This window comes from Vidua macroura, chromosome 19, assembly GCF_024509145.1.
Source record: "Vidua macroura isolate BioBank_ID:100142 chromosome 19, ASM2450914v1, whole genome shotgun sequence".
Lineage (NCBI taxonomy): Eukaryota > Metazoa > Chordata > Aves > Passeriformes > Viduidae > Vidua > Vidua macroura.
In genome coordinates this window covers 1325622-1343581 of record NC_071589.1, presented here as the reverse complement: position 1 = coordinate 1343581, position 17960 = coordinate 1325622, and the positions used below count along the sequence as shown (strand labels likewise).

Here is a 17960-nt window from a genome sequence, read left to right as displayed (position 1 = left end):
CTGCTGCCCGAGAGGATTCCATGGTTTGTGTGCTTTTATACAGTTTGAGGAGCTGGGATTCTCTTTCCCCACGGGAACCTCTTGTTTCTGTCTCCCTGCTCCCATCGCCCAGCCCAGTGCAGCGACTGTCACAGCTCTGTCCTGCCGCTGTCACCTGTCCCTGTCTCCTGTTCTCTCTCACTCAGGGGCCAGGAACGGACCTGAGCTGTGCCCAGCTGGGCAGACAAGGTGCCCACCTGTGCAGGAAAGGTGCCACCAGCACTCCTGGGAGAGGTGCAGGGGCTTCACTGAGGTGTCCCAGCACTGGCCAGGCACGTCAGCAATGCACTCCCTTCAAATGGGGCCATCTGAAACAGAAGACAAAGAAACTTCTACAGCAAATGAGAAATTCCTCATTATTTGTCCAGCTCTGCTCATGTAGAAGCCTTTTGAAAGTGCTTTTACCACTGCAATTCTGCAAAACCCTAAATTTTTCCTAATATCCAACCTAAATTTTCCCTTCTTTGGTTTGAAGCCTGTCAGTCCAGCCTTATAAATCATCTCTCCATTTTTCTTGCAGGTTCCTTCCTGATATTAACAGGAGATCCAGCACAAAGGAAACCTTCCAAGTATCCTCTGCAAACTGTGACACCCCTGGGGATGCAGGGAGAAAGAGGGGGACTGAAGAGACCTCAGTGTGGGTTTCTCTTTGGCTGCTCTCCTGTGCAACGGCTCCTCCAGGCCTGCCAGGCTGGGAAAGATCATTTGATCTGCTTTGGGCTTCCTACCTTTGCCTGCAGGTGTGCGGCTTCTCCAGGGCTCCTCGGGGCAGCACACACCTGAGGGTGACACCTGGCTGTGCAGGGCCCTGCCCGGACTGTCAGGGGTTAATTGCCTTTATCTGGCTGCACGTGCACAGAAGGGAGAGCAGTGGGAGCTTTTCCTTTCCGTGTTATTAGAGTCCCTGTTGTCACTTCCACCAGCAGCACGGCACAGCCTGTCCCTGCCACGAGGGCAGGCTTCCCTCCCAGCTCCCAGCCAGGCGCTGCTCCATCAGTGTCCCACAGAGCTGGTTTTTCCTGGGATCTGGCACAGCCAGCCGGATTGCCCTGCAGCTCCAGCCTGAGCCGGGAGGAGCCAGCAGAGGAGCAGAGGGAAGGAGCCAGGCTGAACAGCCACAGCTGGATGCAGGTGATAACACCAGAGGGATGAGAGCAATTAGCTCTCATCCTCAATTTGCTGCTGCCTCCAAGCCCAGCAATGTGACACTCAGAGGACTCACAGGCTCTGCAGCCCGACCATCCCTGTGAGGTTGGGGATCAACCCTCCCTGTTGTCCATCCCTGTGTCCATCCCTGTGTCCATCCCTGTGTCCATCCCACCTCAGCCAGGCCACAGGGACAGCTCAGGCCCAGCCAGCCTTGGGTTGAGGTGAATGGGCCTTTTCCTTCCCTCCACACATCCCATCCATTGGCTCTGGCTCTTTTATCTGGATGTTTTAATTCAGCAGCAGAAACCTGTGCTCAAGGCCACACAGGAGTGCATTTGCAGCCTGCCAGAGCTTGGAAGATGTGTGATCCCAGATCTCCTCTCCTCACAGCTCACCCAGGGCTGGCCTCACACCTGGCTGGGCAGCCTGAGGGACATCGGTGCCATCACAGCCCCGGTGCTCCCGAGGGGCTGCAGCTCCCTGGGACAGGGACAGGAGCCAGGGAACAGCTGGAGTTGGGCCAGAGGAGTTTGGGGATGGATTTCAGGGAAAGGTTCTTCCCTCAGAGGGTGCTGGCACTGCCCAGGCTCCCCAGGGAATGGGCACGAGGCTGCCAGAGCTCCAGCAGCCTTTGGACAGGGTGGGGTTGTTGGGGGTCTGTGCAGGGACAGGAGCTGCACTGGGTGATCCTGGGGGTCCCTCCCAGCTCAGGAGATTCCTGGATTCCAAGTGCAGGGCTCATGCCATGGCCTGATAAAGACACAGGAGTTTTCCAGGAGAGCTCCTGCCAGGTGCCAGCCCCTCCCTCCGCCCCTGTGCCAGGCAGGCAGATTTGTCCAGAAAGCAGATGAGTCCCTCAGGCATGACAGGGATTTCAGAGAGAGTGACACATCCGCTCCCAGGCTCCCTGAGTGCCTCTGTTTCTCTTTACAGGTGAATTTTATACCTTTTCTAAAATCCCCGGGGATGAGCCGGTTCTTCCCAGTCGCTCACGGGCCAGGTGAATGACTGGAAAATGGGAGGATTCAAAAGTCCTTTGAATAGAGCTGAGAGCTCTCTGAAATCAGGATATTTTTCATGGCTGAGAGGGAGACCAAAGAAAGCAGAACCCCAGGCTTGCACAATTGAGAAAAGAGCGTGGGATGGGAGCTCGGTGTGCACGGCAGGCCGGGGCAATCCTTGCCATGGGCACGAACAATCACAAGTCCCGAGCAGGGGGCAGGGGGAGGAACGGCTCTGGGGCTGAGGCAGGCACTGCTCAGGCAGGGTGCCCCTGGCTTAATGGGAATTATTTTCCTTAGGTCTTTGTGCTGCTGCCAATTCACTCCTCTGAGCAGACAAAGGAGCACTTCAGGAGTCCAATTGCTGCTGCCTGCAGCCAGCACAGTGGCCCAGGAGAGGAGGAAGGAGCATCCCAACAGGGCAAGGAGCAGGTTCTGTCAGGGCTTCTGGCCCTGTGGACTTCAAACTTCTTCAGAAAACTGGGCAACTGCAGGAGAAATGATCATAAAATCATGGGATGGTTTGGGTCGGAAGGGACATTAAAACCCATCCACGGGCACGTCCCACGAGCAGCCCACTGTGGGTAAAGTGGGGGACACCAAGTGACACCCACAAATTCAGAGCTGGGGGGCCAGGAGCTCTGCTTTGCAGAGCTGTGTGTGGATGGAACTTGGAATTGCAAGCACTCCTCACTCCAGCAGCTCCCTGCTTCCCACTGCAAGGCCCTCCACAGGATTTCTCCTGTTTCTCCGTGGAAGCAGGGAGGGAGGTGCTGGGACCACAGGCTGCTCTCCCCATGCCTGGGAAACGATTAGCAAACATGGCTGGGTCTGAAACTTTCCCATTCTGTTTTTATTAATTCTCCCTTTGCAATAATCCTCAATATGCTTCGTTTACATTCAACGAGCAAGAGGGGAGCACTGCCTTAGTTAATTTAACTCCCACAAATTCCCATCTCTGCTGGGGAGAGATTGTGCTTCCTCGCAGATAAAGCAGCTTCTTCATATTTCAAAAGGTTAGAGATTAGATCTGCTTACTGCTATACTTTTATTAAAATTCCTATTTACATTTTTTTCCCACATTGATACAATTACAGAAAAAGGCAGAAGGAAAGCCAGAACAATCCCTGAAGGCTGGAAAATCCCTCGGCCTGTACATCCATGGATGTGGCAGGGGACAGCCCTGTTCTCTGTACCTGCAGATGGGCAGGAGGAGCTGCCTCTCCTCCTCATCCTCATCCTCCTCCTGCTCCACGTGCTGAGGGCTCAGAAGTAGCACAAAACCTGACCATAAAACCTGACTGAAATCCTCAGGCCTGCAGCAAGAGGGAAGTTGAACAAGAAGGCTCCAGGGTGACCTTATTGTGGCCTTCCAGTGCCTGAAGGGGCTCCAGGAGAGCTGGAGAGGGACAAGGGATGGAGGGACAGGACACAGGGAATGGCTCCCACTGCCAGAGGGCAGGGAGGCATGGGAGACTGGAAACTGGGAATTCCTGGCTGGGAGGGTGGGGAAGAGCTGGGATGGAATTGCCAGAGCAGCTGTGGCTGCCCCTGGATCCCTGGCAGTGCCCAAGGCCAGGCTGGACAGGGCTGGGAGCAGCCTGGGACAGTGGGAGGTGTCCCTGCTGTGCCAGGGGTGGGGTGGGGTGAGATTGAGATGAGATGAGATGAGATGAGATGAGATGAGATGAGATGAGATGAGATGAGATGAGATGAGATGAGGCTCCAGCTGATGTTCTGGAAGGGTCCTGCTGCCAGTGAGGAGTGAGATACCACCCCTGACTGCCCAACAGCAGCTCAGGTTTCTCCCCTCCACCTCTTAACCCCCAGGACCAAGGGGATCCATCAGGAGAAAAGTGAGTGCTTGGCACAGACATTTTCCGAGGTGCCCTGAGGTTTGCTCTGTCATGCAAAGCCAGCAGGAAAACAAAACCACCTAAGCATGGCAGGCTCCAAAAAGGAGCATTTATTGAACACTGCGTTGGTGGGGAGCTCGTTGTCACAAGAAATATAGACAGGTTTAAAAGGCTGTCAGACAAATCCACCCCGAGTAACACCCCCAGGCTCTCAGGCACTGATGCAGCTCCTGTCTGAGGAGATCTCTGAAGCTCAGCCTGCCTGGAGGCTGCAGGCACACGAGGAGCTGTGGATCCCTGCTCTCCTCCTTCTCTTTCCCTAAGAACTGCAGCTGCATTATGTAGAAAACTCCCAGGATTTTGTTGGGCCCAGGGCTCTCCAGGCCTCCCCAGTGCCAGGGGATTTTGTGCTCCAGAGGCAGGAGAGCCACATCCAGATGTTTGCAGGATTCCTTTCCTCCTGTGACATGAAGGGACATGGAGGTTTTGAAAGGGGCAGGAACCACCTGAGAGCTGTGTTGGGACCCCTTTTCCCAGAGAGCTGGAGATCTTCCCCCTGGAGATCTTCACCCTGGGGTCCCCAGGCCTTTTTGCCCCACTCTGGGCTCAGCTCAGTGGCTCTGACAGAACCAGAGGACACAGCCTCGAGCTGCACCAAGGGAAATACAGGTTGGGTATTAGGGAAAAGTGTTTTACAGAAAGGTGATAAAGTTCTGGAGTGGCTGCCCAGGGAGGTGGTGGAGTCACCATCCCTGGGGGTGTTTAACACAGCCTGGATGTGGCACTGGGTGCCAGGGTTCAGTTGAGGTGTTGGGGCTGGGTTGGACTCGATGATCTTGAGTCAATGAGTCAAAGAGTCAATGATCTCTTCCAACCCAGTGATTCTGTGAATTCTGGGATCCTGGGCTCAGTCCCTGTGCCCTGCTGGCCCTGCCCTCCCTCTCTGAGCAGCGTTAACCCACAGGAGGCTCTCAGGCAGCAAACGCCACCTTCACTGAGCTCTTTGGAGGAGCATTTCCCTGCTCTGGGAGTGCTCCTTGGTGGGAGCAGACAGGGGCTGGGGACAAGAGCCCCTCACACAAACCCTGGCCCAGGTGAGCTCAGCTCTGCACCTCAGGTGTCAGTGCCAGGCAATGCCAGGCCTGACAACCCCGGTGCCCCAGGACAGAGCAGCTAAAGGCTCCTTCACCCCCAGGCCTGATTCCCCTGTTTCCCCCACCCCGTTTCTACTCTACCTACAGGAATAAAAGCTTTGAGCTCTGCTGACAAATCCTTTTCCAGGGAGAGCAGCAGAGCTCCTGAGGCCGTGCTGAGGGACACTGCCCACTCCTGGAGTTTTCAGCAAGCAGAGCGAGACTGTTGGTAAATGTTATAAAACACAAAAGCTATTGGAGTAAATCTTTGCCGTGATGGAGTGATCAACTGTGGGATGAGTTCCAGGGACAAAATGCCATCAGCACAGGCAATGTGTTTCTGCTCTTCTCGGAAGAGCAAGCACGAAGCTCTCTTCCCACCCCCAAAAATAACCAGCTGGATTTTTCAGGATGCACAAGCAATAGGTCTTTTCTAGCTTTACTTTAACCCCAGGATAATGATGGTCTCTAGATCTTCATTTTTCTCCAGCAAAACAAGCAAAACCATAGATGTGTAAAGTCCTCTCTTAAACTGCCAGGACACTCTTTCTGCTCCACCCTTTCCCCACCAGCCCCAGCCTCATTCCCTGCCCTCCTGCATTTATTTTCCCATTTACGTTTTGAGGAGATGCCTTAAATTTCCAGGGAGGCTCTGGGGCGCAGCAGAGGTAGTAATTTGATTGATGGCATCCATTTGCCGGCAGCTGCGTGCCAGCAGCCTGTCCCCAGCGCTGTGTCACAGCTGCCGGCCCTCTGGGACACGTGGAGAGGGGCAGGTGTGTGGGAGCTGCTGCCCACACAGCTCTGCCTGGGGGGAAAGGGCACGGGGGAGACCATGCTGGGGGACTGAGCCCTCTGTTTTCCACTCTAAGTAAAGATACTATCAAAGAAAGGCCTTACAAAATATGGTTTAGCCCCCAGCAGCTCCCCAGATCTCCTGCCCCCATTGCCAGCCCTCGATATTCAGCCATTAATTAGTCCTTGCCGTTATTATTAACTTATCAGCCCTTTATTAGTCACACACAGCCCGGTCCCCTCGACACTTGCTTTGTTCTTTTGTGAGATTAGATCAGCCTGTTTGTTCCCTTGTTTACAGACGTGTTGTAATCCCGGCCGCCTCCCTTCAGTGTTTAATGAAGGTATTTACTCGAAATTGTTTGCCGGGATTTTCTTCTACAGCTGAGGGATAAGAAGGGTTTGGAGCACGGTTATTTCATTCCAATCGTTTGTATTAATTGGTATTTTAGATCAAATGGAGGAGACTTAACTGGCCTAAGTGGTTGTTACCTCTGAGCCAGTGGCTTCTCTTGGAGGAATGAAACCCATGAATTTTGTTACAGACACTGACGGGGATGTTTTGAGCTCGAACAACAAATCCTCAGTGCAGCCACAAGAACGAGCAGCAGGGAGATGGGAACGAGCCGTTACATCCTTGCCACAGCCTGGAGATGGGAATGAGCCATTTCTCCTCGGAATAACCCACCCAGGCTGTCACTCCCAGCACTGGGAAACACTCAGAAAAGTTGCTGCCACCACGAAGCTCAGCTGCCAACAGCCAGTGCTGCTTCCTCAGCATGAGCTGGGGACAGCAGGGGACACCCCAGGCCCTGGCAGGAGCGGTGGTGGCTGCTCCTGCTCAGGGGAAGGTTCCCCAGCTCCCCCTCAGCCCTGCCTGAGGGTTCTGGCCCTGTGGGGGACACCCTGGCTCTCAGCAGCTGTGCCAAGGTGGCCGTCCCCAGGTGATGATGTTGTGTCACAGTCCAGGAGTCCTTGGCAGCTCCCGGGAAATCCAACAGAAGCTGAACCACACGCAGTAAAAAAAAAGGATCGACCCCTGCTTCTCTGGGCTCCAAAGCAAAGCCAAACCATTCCCCTGTGGCACAGCATCCCAGTGGGATTGTCCCCTCCCCTGAGCCCGGAGAGCTGCACTCGCCCTCCCTGCACCCCACAGGACACCTCTGGACACGTGTCTCCAGAGGCTTCGGATGCCTCTGGACAGATGTCACCAGAGGCTCCAGACACCTCTGGACACGTGTCTCCAGAGGCTCTGGACAGGTGTCCCCAGAGGCTCCAGACACCTCTGGACACGTATCACCACAAGTTCTGGACACGTGTCACCACAGGCTCCCCAGGTGTCACCACAGGTGTCCCCAGAGGCTCTGGACAATATCACCACAGGCTCTGGACATGTTTCACCAGAGGCTTCAGACACCTCCGGAGAGGTGTCATCACAGGCTCTGGACACCTCCAGACACGTGTCCCCACAGGCTCTGGACAGGTGTCCCCAGAGGCTCTGGACAGGTGTCCCCAGAGGCTTCAGACACCTCTGGATACGTGTCCCCACAGGCTCTGGACACATGTCCCCACAGGCTCTGGACACATGTCCCCACAGGCTCTGGACAGATGTCCCCACAGGCTCTGGACACATGTCCCCACAGGCTCTGGACACATGTCCCCACAGGCTCTAGATAGATGTCACCACAGGCTTGGAATAACGAGTGGGTCCAGCCAAGTGCCAAAAGCATTCCCAGACCAGCCAAGAGCAGGATTCCATGTGCTGATGAGTAAATGCCTGCACTAAGAATAGCTCCTTCCAGCCTTGCTGCTCACCCACCTTATCCTGCTCCAATTACCTGCCTTAATTTACTCCAGCTGTTCCTCCAGAGCTCCATGATCTATTTTCTCCCCCCTCCTGGTTCCTGCTTGATTTCCCTGTATATTTTAACATTCCCCATTCGTTTCTGTCTGGAAGTGCCTCTCCTGACAGGAAGGCTGCTTCCAGCATCGCTGTATTCCCGGTCCTTCCTGCTGCCATCCGCTCTCAGCGGGCTCTGCAGCACATCCAGCTGCTGGCAGCACGCTGGATCCCTGCAGAATGCATTCATCCCAGGAAGCACTTGTTCCTCAATGAAACTTATTGTCCTGAGCCATTCCCGTCTCTCTCAGCAGACAGGTTTGAGGAGGAAAATCGCAGTCTGAATTCCTGATGCTCCGCTGGAAACCTGGCTCAGCTGTTATTTCCCAAATAAGGGAAATTTCTCCTCTCCCAGTCCCGTCTGGGTGGGAATCCTTGTTCCCGCTGCACTGTGGCTGTCACTTGGAGGGGCAGGGCCAGCCAATGGTGCTGTTCCCTAATTTCCTCTTTGGAGAGGGAAAAAATGGTGATGGGGGCGGATTTTGGTACAGCCAGAGCTGCAGAGCTGCTCTGCTCCAGGGATGAATCCCAGCACGGATCTGATCCTCCTTCCCCCTCCACAAACCTTTCACTGTCAGGCCCGGGAGCAGGAGGAAGTAAAACAATGCAGATTGCAGATGGGAGAGACAGGGAGCAGGATGACTTTGGGTGGGATTGGGTGGGATTGGGTGGAGCGGATGGGATGGGGTGGGGTGGGGTGGGATGGGAGCAGAGTGGAACATATGATAGTGGGATGGGATCAGGAGAAATTGTGTGGGAGTGGGAGGGACCGGGAGGGAGCAGGTGGCAGCAGGATGGGAGCGGGTGCGACTGGGTGAAATGGAAATGGGATTAGTTGGGATCGGAGTGGGATGGGACCAGGTGGGGTTAGTAGGGATAGGGGATTGGACTGGGGTGAGATAGAGTGGGATCAGGGGTGATGGTCGGGATCAGGGATGGGATCGGGTGGGATCAGGGATGGGATCAGGGGTGATGGTTGGGATCAGGGATGGGATCAGGGGTGATAGTTGGGATCAGGGATGGGATCGGGTGGGATCAGGGATGGGATCAGGGATGGGATCAGGGGTGATGGTTGGGATCAGGGGTGGGATCGGGTGGGATCAGGGATGGGATCAGGGATGGGATCAGGGGTGATGGTTGGGATCAGGGATGGGATCGGGTGGGATCAGGGATGGGATCAGGGATGGGATCGGGGTGAAGGTTGGGATCAGGGATGGGATCGGGTGGGATCAGGGATGGGATCAGGGGTGAAGGTTGGGATCAGGGATGGGATCGGGTGGGATCAGGGATGGGATCAGGGATGGGATCAGGGGTGATGGTTGGAATCAGGGATGGGATCGGGTGGGATCAGGGGTGAAGGTTGGGATCAGGGATGGGATCAGGGGTGATGGTTGGGATCGGGTGGGATCAGGGGTGAAGGTTGGGATCAGGGATGGGATCGGGTGGGATCAGGGATGGGATCAGGCATGGGATCGGGTGGGATCAGGGATGGGATCAGGGGTGATGGTTGGGATCAGGGATGGGATCGGGTGGGATCAGGGGTGAAGGTTGGGATCAGGGATGGGATCGGCGGTCCCGGAGCAGCGCCCGGAGGCGGCGGCCCGCGGCCAGCACCGCTAGGGGGCAGTAACGCACCGCCCGCGGCACCGACCGGCCCCGACCCGAACCGGCACCGACCCGAACCGGCCCCGACCCGAACCGGCACCGACCCGCTCGGACCGGTACCGCCCGGCACTGACCAGCTGGCACCGGCAGACCCACAAGTATTTGTTCCTTTAAAGGCATCTGCTGCACCCCAGAGCTCAACTCCCTGGGCGAGTTCCTCTACAAGGAGAGTCTGGGCTCGTGCTCTTCCAGAGGGCAGAGAAACGGGAATTTTCTGACGGAAACCCGGCTATTTGGGACAATCCTATCCAGCTCTGCAGGCTGGAGGCATGGCTTGCTGCAGAACTGGCAGCTCCCTGTCAAGCAGCCAAGGGATTACTGCTTCCCTTCCTGCTAAAGCTCCCCGGTGTTTGTTCCCTCTCCATCCCTCCTATCTGGAGCTTCACACGCTTTCATCTCCTGGTGGCAGGGTGATCCAGGTGCCCTGGAGCCTCTCCAGGCTCAGCAGGACAGCGGGGTGCTGTTGGGCAGGGCTCTCCTTGTCAGCTTTGGCTGCACCCACGCAGGGAAGCCATCCCCAGCCTGCTGGGGGACTGTTATCCTTAGGAATGCTCCTTTCCCTCAGTGAGCAGCTGGATAACGTGTGTTCCCATCCTGTTCCTCGGCTGAGGCTGTGGGAGATGCCCAGGAAGGCACAGCCACGGCAGCAGGTGGAGGTGAAATAGAGATTTTTGGAGTTTACTTAAGTTAACAAAATGAATTAAGCATTTATATTTTAGCTTGTGGAGTTATGTATTGAATTTTAGCCTTTTACTTAAGAAACCTCTGCCTGGTACAAAGGGCATAAGAAAACGCAAATTTCTGAAGCTTCTTGCATAAAGAACAATACCAGAAGAAGCAAAGAACCCAGATAAAGAAGCTCTTCTGTCTCCAAGCCTATCAAGACTGACAGATGTACTCAGATAAGCACCAAAGGACCAAAAGCGCACGCGCAGAGCGGAAAAGTTCAAAAGCTCAGCCATGAGGAAGACCACAATCTTCAGCCTCAGGACCACCAAGAGACCCCCGTGTGACCACCACAGCAAACCACGCGTGCCCAGAAGGGCGTGGACCTATTTAGCATGAGAGGCGAGGACAGGCGGGGCCAGGGGTTGAATATGCATGAAAAAGTTGTGCAGTGTATTCCATATGGAACACCTTTGGGAATAAAGGTGTGGGTCAGACTGAGGCTCGGGGCACAAGTTTTGGAGAGTTATCTCACTTGTGCCGGGCGCTGACATACAGACCCACTTCATAACTACCCCAGGGTGTGGAGTTTATTTATTTATTCCACGTATCGCTTCAGAGGGAGCTGTGAGTTCCAAGCTGTGGGAATGTCCTTCCAAACCGTCGTTCTCAGGGTGCTGCAAATGGAGCAAAACCACCTTGGGTGGATGAGGACACTGAGCCAAAGGCGTCAGAAGTCCTCTGTCGGAACCCAAGGTGTCCCTCAGACACTCTTGGATGTTCCAGGTCCAGGGCAGAAGCCTCTGAGACCCTGGCAGGCAGCCAGAAACCCCTGTGGCTTTGAATCTGACCCATGGAACAATTTACCAACTTTGCAGGAAGAACAAGAAATCACAAAAGTTTAGATATTATAATAGAAGTAATCACAAAGTGAAAGGAAGGATTTTTGAGTGCTGTACAGGGGGGTTTAGGCCTTGTACAGAGGGGTCTGAGTTTTGTACATGGGGGTCAGGAGTTCTGAGATGGAGGGATTTGGGTGTGCCCTGCCCTCCTTCTTTCTCCTTCCTATCCGCCATGTTCTTGGTGGTGTTGGCACTCACAGATTGGTTTAGAGTAGAAAGCCACTGTTCAATATAGGTGATAGGCATTGGGGAAAAACTATAAACATTTAATAGGTAATGTGTGATATAAAAGATGGCACCAGCCCCTTGGGCAGGAGAGAAGGAGAGGGAGAAGGAGTCAGAGAGAATGTCAGGGAGTTTGTGTGCCCTGAGATTATTGCAATAAACTGCCTTGAGACCAGACAACTGAAGACTGCTGAGTCTTTCTTTGAAGGCACGGGTTGGAGGAGAGACTTTACCACCACCCGGGGTCACCCCAATCTGGGGGAGATTCCAACAGTCCTCTTGGAGGCCCTGCCTGCAGCCTCCTGCTCAGGGACACCCTCGCTGAGCCGTCTGGCCAGGAGGCCAAGGATGAAAGCTCTTCAGAAGTCCTGAGCCGTGGCAGCAAAGCCAGCAGTGGTTTCCAGAAGAGCCAGCCCTGCACTGAGCTTCTCCCGCGACTCCCATCACTCCCATCTGCTGTGTCCCACACAGAAAGGCAGAGGTGATGCTTTGTCACAACTGGCAGGAGGTGACAAGGGCCTGGTGACCCCCTCGGCACCTGGATCTCCTTCTCGCTGAAGTCAGCACTTGGAACCAGAAGCAGAGGTTTTAACAAACCAGAATTCCAATCTGAGGGAAAAGCGTGGGCAGCAGGGAGGGGAGGGGGGGACTCTGCCCCACCTGCAGAGCTGCCCCAGCTCAGGCAGGAGCTGGAGCTGCTGCAGAGCTCAGAGGAGGCTCCAGGATGAGCAGAGGATGGAGCAGCTCTGCTGGCAGGAAAGGCTGGCACAGCTGGCACTGCTCACCTGGGCAGGAGAAGCTTTGGGCTGAGCTCAGGGTGGCCTTGCAGGGCCTGAAGGAGCTGCAGGAAACGTGGAGAGAGAATTGACAAGGGATGGAGGGACAGGACACAGGGAATGGCTCCCACTGCCAGAGGACAGGGATGGATGGGATAGTTGGAATTAGGAATTGTTCCCTGGCAGGGTGGGCAAGGGCTGGGATGGAATTCCCAGAGCAGCTGTGGCTGCCCCTGGATCCCTGGCAGTGCCCAAGGCCAGGCTGGATGGGGCTGGAGCAGCCTGGCACAGTGGGAGGTGTCCCTGCCATGGCTTTAAGGACAATCTTTAATGTCCCTTCCCACCCAACCCATTCTGGGATCCATGTTCTATGAAAAGCCCCAGAGCAGCAGCTCAGGGGGGCCTCGTGCCCTGCAGGGGAGGACCAGGGGCTCCCTCCTGGTGCCCCTGGCTTGGGATGTGTTCTGGGTGTGCATTCCAAGGAGCTGGAGCCTGCCCAGCAAAGGAATCCCAGCCTGAGCTAATCCAGCCTCTGGTCAATATTGGAGTTTTGCTCACCAGATATTTTAAAACCCCACACTCCAAATATTCCCTCCCTAAACCTCAAAGACTTTAAAGCGACATGAAAATACACTTACCTGGGAAGAAGAACCACGAGAAAGGTCACTCGTGTTTAAAAGGCTCCAGTCACTCTTTTGTTTAACTCTTAAAGGATCATTTAAGAACACCCAGGAGGAACCTGGATTTTCCAGAGCTGGTTTGCTTACACAAAGGATTTACTCTGAATTCCACCAGCTGCACAGACTTTAACCTGTTCCTGGCTGGGCTGTGCCTGTCCAGGCTTCACCAAAGCTCCAGCCAAGGATTCACCCATTTTTCCTGACTTTTCCAGGCACTGAGCACGATGGTGGGTAGGAATTCTCAGTGCAGGAGGGCACAGAAGAACAGATCCTGTTTCTGGAAGGACACCAGAACAGTGCCTTGTGTCTCACTGGGATTAAAAATGTCAATTTAACAATAATCCATGAAGAAAACACCCTTCTTTAACTTCCAGCTTGCCTGGATTTTTCCTTCTTTGCTCCTTTGTGTGCAGTGCTGTGGCATTCACATTCTCTGAACAGGGTTTTTCCTGGAGAAGCACAGAAAGAATGATCGAAACAATCCTTATCTCATTCACTGTTCCTGTATTTATACCATGTAAAATATAGTATAAAAGTTATCTACCCAAAGTAATTTCTTAATTCAATTCTAGGGATAGTTGTTTAAATTCATAAACCAATTAAATCCACAACTATATTGAGGCTCTCAACAGAGAGTCATGAGTTTTTCTAATTAATTAGTTAATAATAGTTCTTATTAATATAATATAATATAATATAATATAATATAATATAATATAATATAATATAATATAATATAATACAATACATATTATTAAATAAATAAAGAAATAAATAAAAATAAAGTAATAAATTTATTATTAAATAAAATTATTTATTTTATTTAATAAAATTATTATTTAATAAAATTATTATGAATTTATTAAAATTAATTATTTTATTTAATAATAAAATAATTTAATTTATTTTAATTTTTAAATGAATTTAGTTTTATAAATTTAATTTATTAAATTTAATTTAAATTCATTTTATTATATTTTATTTTATAAATTTTTAATTTTATAAATGTAGTTTTAATTTTATTTGAATTATTTAATAATAAAATAATTAATTAACCTTCTAAAATCATTACAATTCTACACATCATTCTTCTTTGACCACAAATCATAGCACCACTTTCCTAAAGCTGCTGTCACGTTCCAGGCAAAGAGGATGGCTCCAGTCAGCCCAGGCCCTGAGGGTGCTCCGAGCTCCTGCAGCCACCACTGCAAGGTGCTGGCCACATCTGCCAGCGCCGTGCCCACGTGCCAGCCCGCCCTGGGCACTGTCCCTCGTGGGTGACTGAATCGCTGCCCGAGCAGCCAGGCAGAGCGGTTCCACATCGCCAGCTGCGCTGCCCGGCCGCCGCAACGGCGCGCGCCCTGCCTGGGCTCTGCGCGGGCACGAGGGAGGGACCTGGCCTTTCCTCATGTCAGGGCCGTGGCCTTTCCTCATGTCAGGGCCATGGCCTTTCCTCATGTCAGGGCCGTGGCCTTTCCTCATGTCAGGGCCATGGCCTTTCCTCATGTCAGGGCCGTGGCCTTTCCTCATGTCAGGGCCGTGGCCTTCCTTCCTGGGAGGGACGTGGCCTTTCCTCATGTCAGGGATATGTCCTTCCTTCCTTCCTGGGAGGGCCGTGGCCTTTCCTCATGTCAGGGATATGTCCTTCCTTCCTTCCTGGGAGGGACATGTCCTGCTCCTCATGTGAGGGATGTGGCCTTCCTTCCTGGGAGGGACATGTCCTGCTCCTCATGTCAGAGACGTGGCCTTCCTTCCTGGGAGGTACGTGGCCTTTTGTCATGTGAGGGACATGTCCTGCTCCTCATGTGGGGGACATGTCCTGCTCCTCATGTCAGGGACGTGTCCTTCTCCTCATGTGAGGGACGTGGCCTGCTCCTCGTGTGAGGGACATGTCCTGCTCCTTACATGAGGGACATGTCCTGCTCCTCACATCAGGGACATTTCCTACTCCTCCTGTCAGGGACATGTCCTCCTCTTCAGGTGAGGGACGTGTCCTTTCTTCCTGTGAGGGACATTTCCTTCTCTTAATGTGAGGGACATTTCTATTCTTCATGTGAGGGACATTTCCTGCTCCTCATGTCAGGGACATTTCCCTCTCCTGATGTCAGGGACATTTCCTTCTCCTGTGCTTTGTGCCAGGTTTTAGCTCCTTTGTCATGCTTTGAAAAGTCTGGGAGAAGCAGCGATCAGTGCCCAGGAGAATTAGAAATGGGCTGGGCCATTTCTGTTGGGGTGCTGGGTTATGAATGGGAGCTCTCTCCAGCGATTAGCAACGCACAATGGATGAAGAAATATCATTTCCCTTCCCCTTTTCATCCCAGAGGCAGCATTTCCTCTCTGTTAGCGAGCGGGGCTGGGCCCTGGGCAGGGCTGGGTGACAAATGCTCCGTGCAGAGGTGCTGGCAGCGTGGCCAGCCCTGTGCCAGCCCTCCTGCCATGGCTGGGCTGCTGCACGTGGCTGCTCGGGGCACTGGGGCTGCCCAGGCCCTCCTGGCACAGTCAGAGCCCAGCCTGGGGATGCTGTTTGTCGCTATTGGACACAAAACGAGTACACAGGAGCTTGGGAAGTTCCAAAGAGAAAAAGACCCAGTTTTATTCAAACATCTGGTATTTATAGAATTCCAAAGGTGACCGTGGGCTGGAGGATGGAATTACCACCTCTCCAACCACACTGGTCCAAAGATCAATCAATCATTTCTCTCCACCCACAGAGAAATATGTAAACTATTCTATTTATACATGAAATTGTGTGGGAACTCTGACTCTCAAATATTAAACATTATCAGAAGGCTAAAGATGTTTTATGAGAACTTTAAAACTTTCAAAAGAACTATAAAAGAAAACACTTTTAAAAATCAGGGCAACACTGTTCCCTTGGGGATTTGGCTCCTGCTGACACTGGTCCTGCACCACCCAGCAGAGCCCTGAGCTGGAAATGTCAATATTCCCAGGGACACCAGGAAGACTGGAAATCTCAGAGCTTCCCATTGCACAGCCCGGCCCCCAGCTCCCTCCTCCTCTGCCACACTTGGATCTTTGGGCTGAAATTTTCCACCTCAGCTTTCTGGCAGAGGCTGAAGCGTTCTGCTGTGCTTCATCCACACAACTCTGCTATTTCTGAGCCTGAGCTGGAGACAAAAGGCCTCATTTTGATAAGACAAGGAACACTGGAGACTCATTCTTTGAATAATTCCAGCTCTTCTGTGCTTTGGAGCAGGGGCTGGAAATTTCACAGGAAGCTGAAATCTCTTTCTTTCATTTTTTTTTCTGAAAGGAAAGCATTGAGTTGAGTGTTCTCCAAGGAACTGGTGGTTTGTAGCTGGACCTTCTCTGCCTGGAGGCAAACAGACACACCTCTAGTAGTGCCAAGAATATTTCCTTCCTGCTTCTCCCTGCACTGGTGCAGCACAACATTCCTGCCGTGGATGCAGGAGCTGGATTTGATGATCCCTGAGGGACTTCCCAGCTCCAACACGAGAGTGTGTGGCTCTTTTCTGCTCCCTGAATTGGATCCCTGCTGCTCAGGGGTGCAGGAGCCTCAGAGGAAGGAGGAAATCCTAACCCTGGTGAGGAGGAGAGCAGATTTGGGGTTTTTTAACCAAAACATAATGCAGGGAGTGAAGGCAGCAGGAGCCAGGGAAGTTCTGACTGCAGCTCCTCTGCTGGGGGACATGAGGGGCACGATGAGGTGACAGCAGGACCAGAGCAGAGGGGAGGTGACCTCAGGCTCCCGTGCAGAGCTTGCTGTGCCTGGAGAACAGTTTGTGCCACTCTCTGGGCAAAGCCAAGGCCAACAAGGCTTCTCCCAGGGCCGTTCAGGAGGGTCATCCCTGAGTGCAGCAGGGAACACGTTCTCATTCACCTGCTGGCAGGGCTGGGAGCTTTGTTTATTGAGAATAAAAACACGCTGGCTGCTTAAAGTGCTGTGCAAAGGTGAGGCTGGGGACGGGCAGAGCGCTTGGCCTCTCCTTGATAAATGACCTTTCAGCAGCATATAAATGACCTTTCTGCAGAGGTGCTGCAGTGCTCTGCTCACCGGGGAGAAAGGAGAGGCTGTTCACACAGCACAGAGCCCCCAGCCCCCAGGGCTGCACTCCCTGGGTATTGTAAAAGCAGGTGAACCCGGTGGGAAGGAATGCTGATATCTGACTCCACCTCAGAAGGCTGAATGATTTATTTATTATAACTATGCTATAATACATTAATATACTATTTAAAGGAGATACTAAAACTACAAACCTACTTTTCTAACTCCCATATCTAACTCACAACTCGTGCCCCTCTCTCGAGTGCAGCCACAGGTGGGTTGGATTGGCCACCAGGCTCAAACAATCCTCACCAGAATCCAACCAAGCAATCAGCCCAGGTAAACAATTCTCCAAACACATTCCACATGGGAAAAACAAGGAGCAGAAATAGAAATTTTCTCTTTCTTTCCTCTGTGCACCTCTATGAAAAATCCTGAAAGAAGGAAGAATGTGCCTGTGACACCTGGACTCCTCTGACACAAAGGATTAAAAGCGTTTTTCACCCCAGCCGTGGCTCAGGCGACCTTCAGAGCCCTGGCTGCAGACAAAACCTGAGACACGCTTGGCAAAAGGAGCAAAAAAGGAGAGGGGGGTGGAAGGGAAATTAGAAACGTGGAAATGTAATAACTTTCCATTATGCAAATTTGATTTAATCAGAGATGAAGTTGAAGTGCAATAAAAACATACTTTCATTAAGTTTATGACTTTCAGACTCCATAATCCCCCAGAAATGTCAATTATAATGTTACCATAGTGATCCATGGCTCCAACATCCAAGGGATCAGCGTTCCCACCAGGAACGGCACGCTGGAGATGGGCCAGGACCTGATTTCTCAGCTCCTGAAACGGGTGAGGGCCACTGACAAAAGTGTTTTTCAGCTTGGATGAGTCTTAAAAGTTAAGCCCAGCTCAAACCATCTGAGGGAGTGAAGGGATCACCCTTCTGGCCGTGGTGGATGTAGCAGGCATGGATCTCAGTTCCTGCTGCTCCAGCTCTTTGCAGTTGTGCAGTCCCTGAAAGGAGCAGCCCAGGGGGAGCCTGCAGGGCTGGGCAGAGCAGGGGTGTCCGAGCTGCAGCCTTGGCCACCAGGAGCTGAAAGGGGCTACAAGGAGCCTGGAGAAGACATTTCAGCAGGAACTGGAGT

The 17960-nt window shown here is 52.7% G+C and overlaps 1 long non-coding RNA gene across 1 annotated transcript; it reads left to right on the top strand.

Moving 5' to 3' along the window:
* The first annotated feature begins 13855 nt into the window (after positions 1 to 13855).
* Positions 13856 to 17480, top strand: LOC128816969 (uncharacterized). Its single transcript, XR_008440060.1, has 3 exons — positions 13856 to 13999; positions 16062 to 16353; positions 17256 to 17480. It is a non-coding gene; the product is annotated as an uncharacterized LOC128816969 (long non-coding RNA).
* Positions 17481 to 17960: the final 480 nt, after the last annotated feature.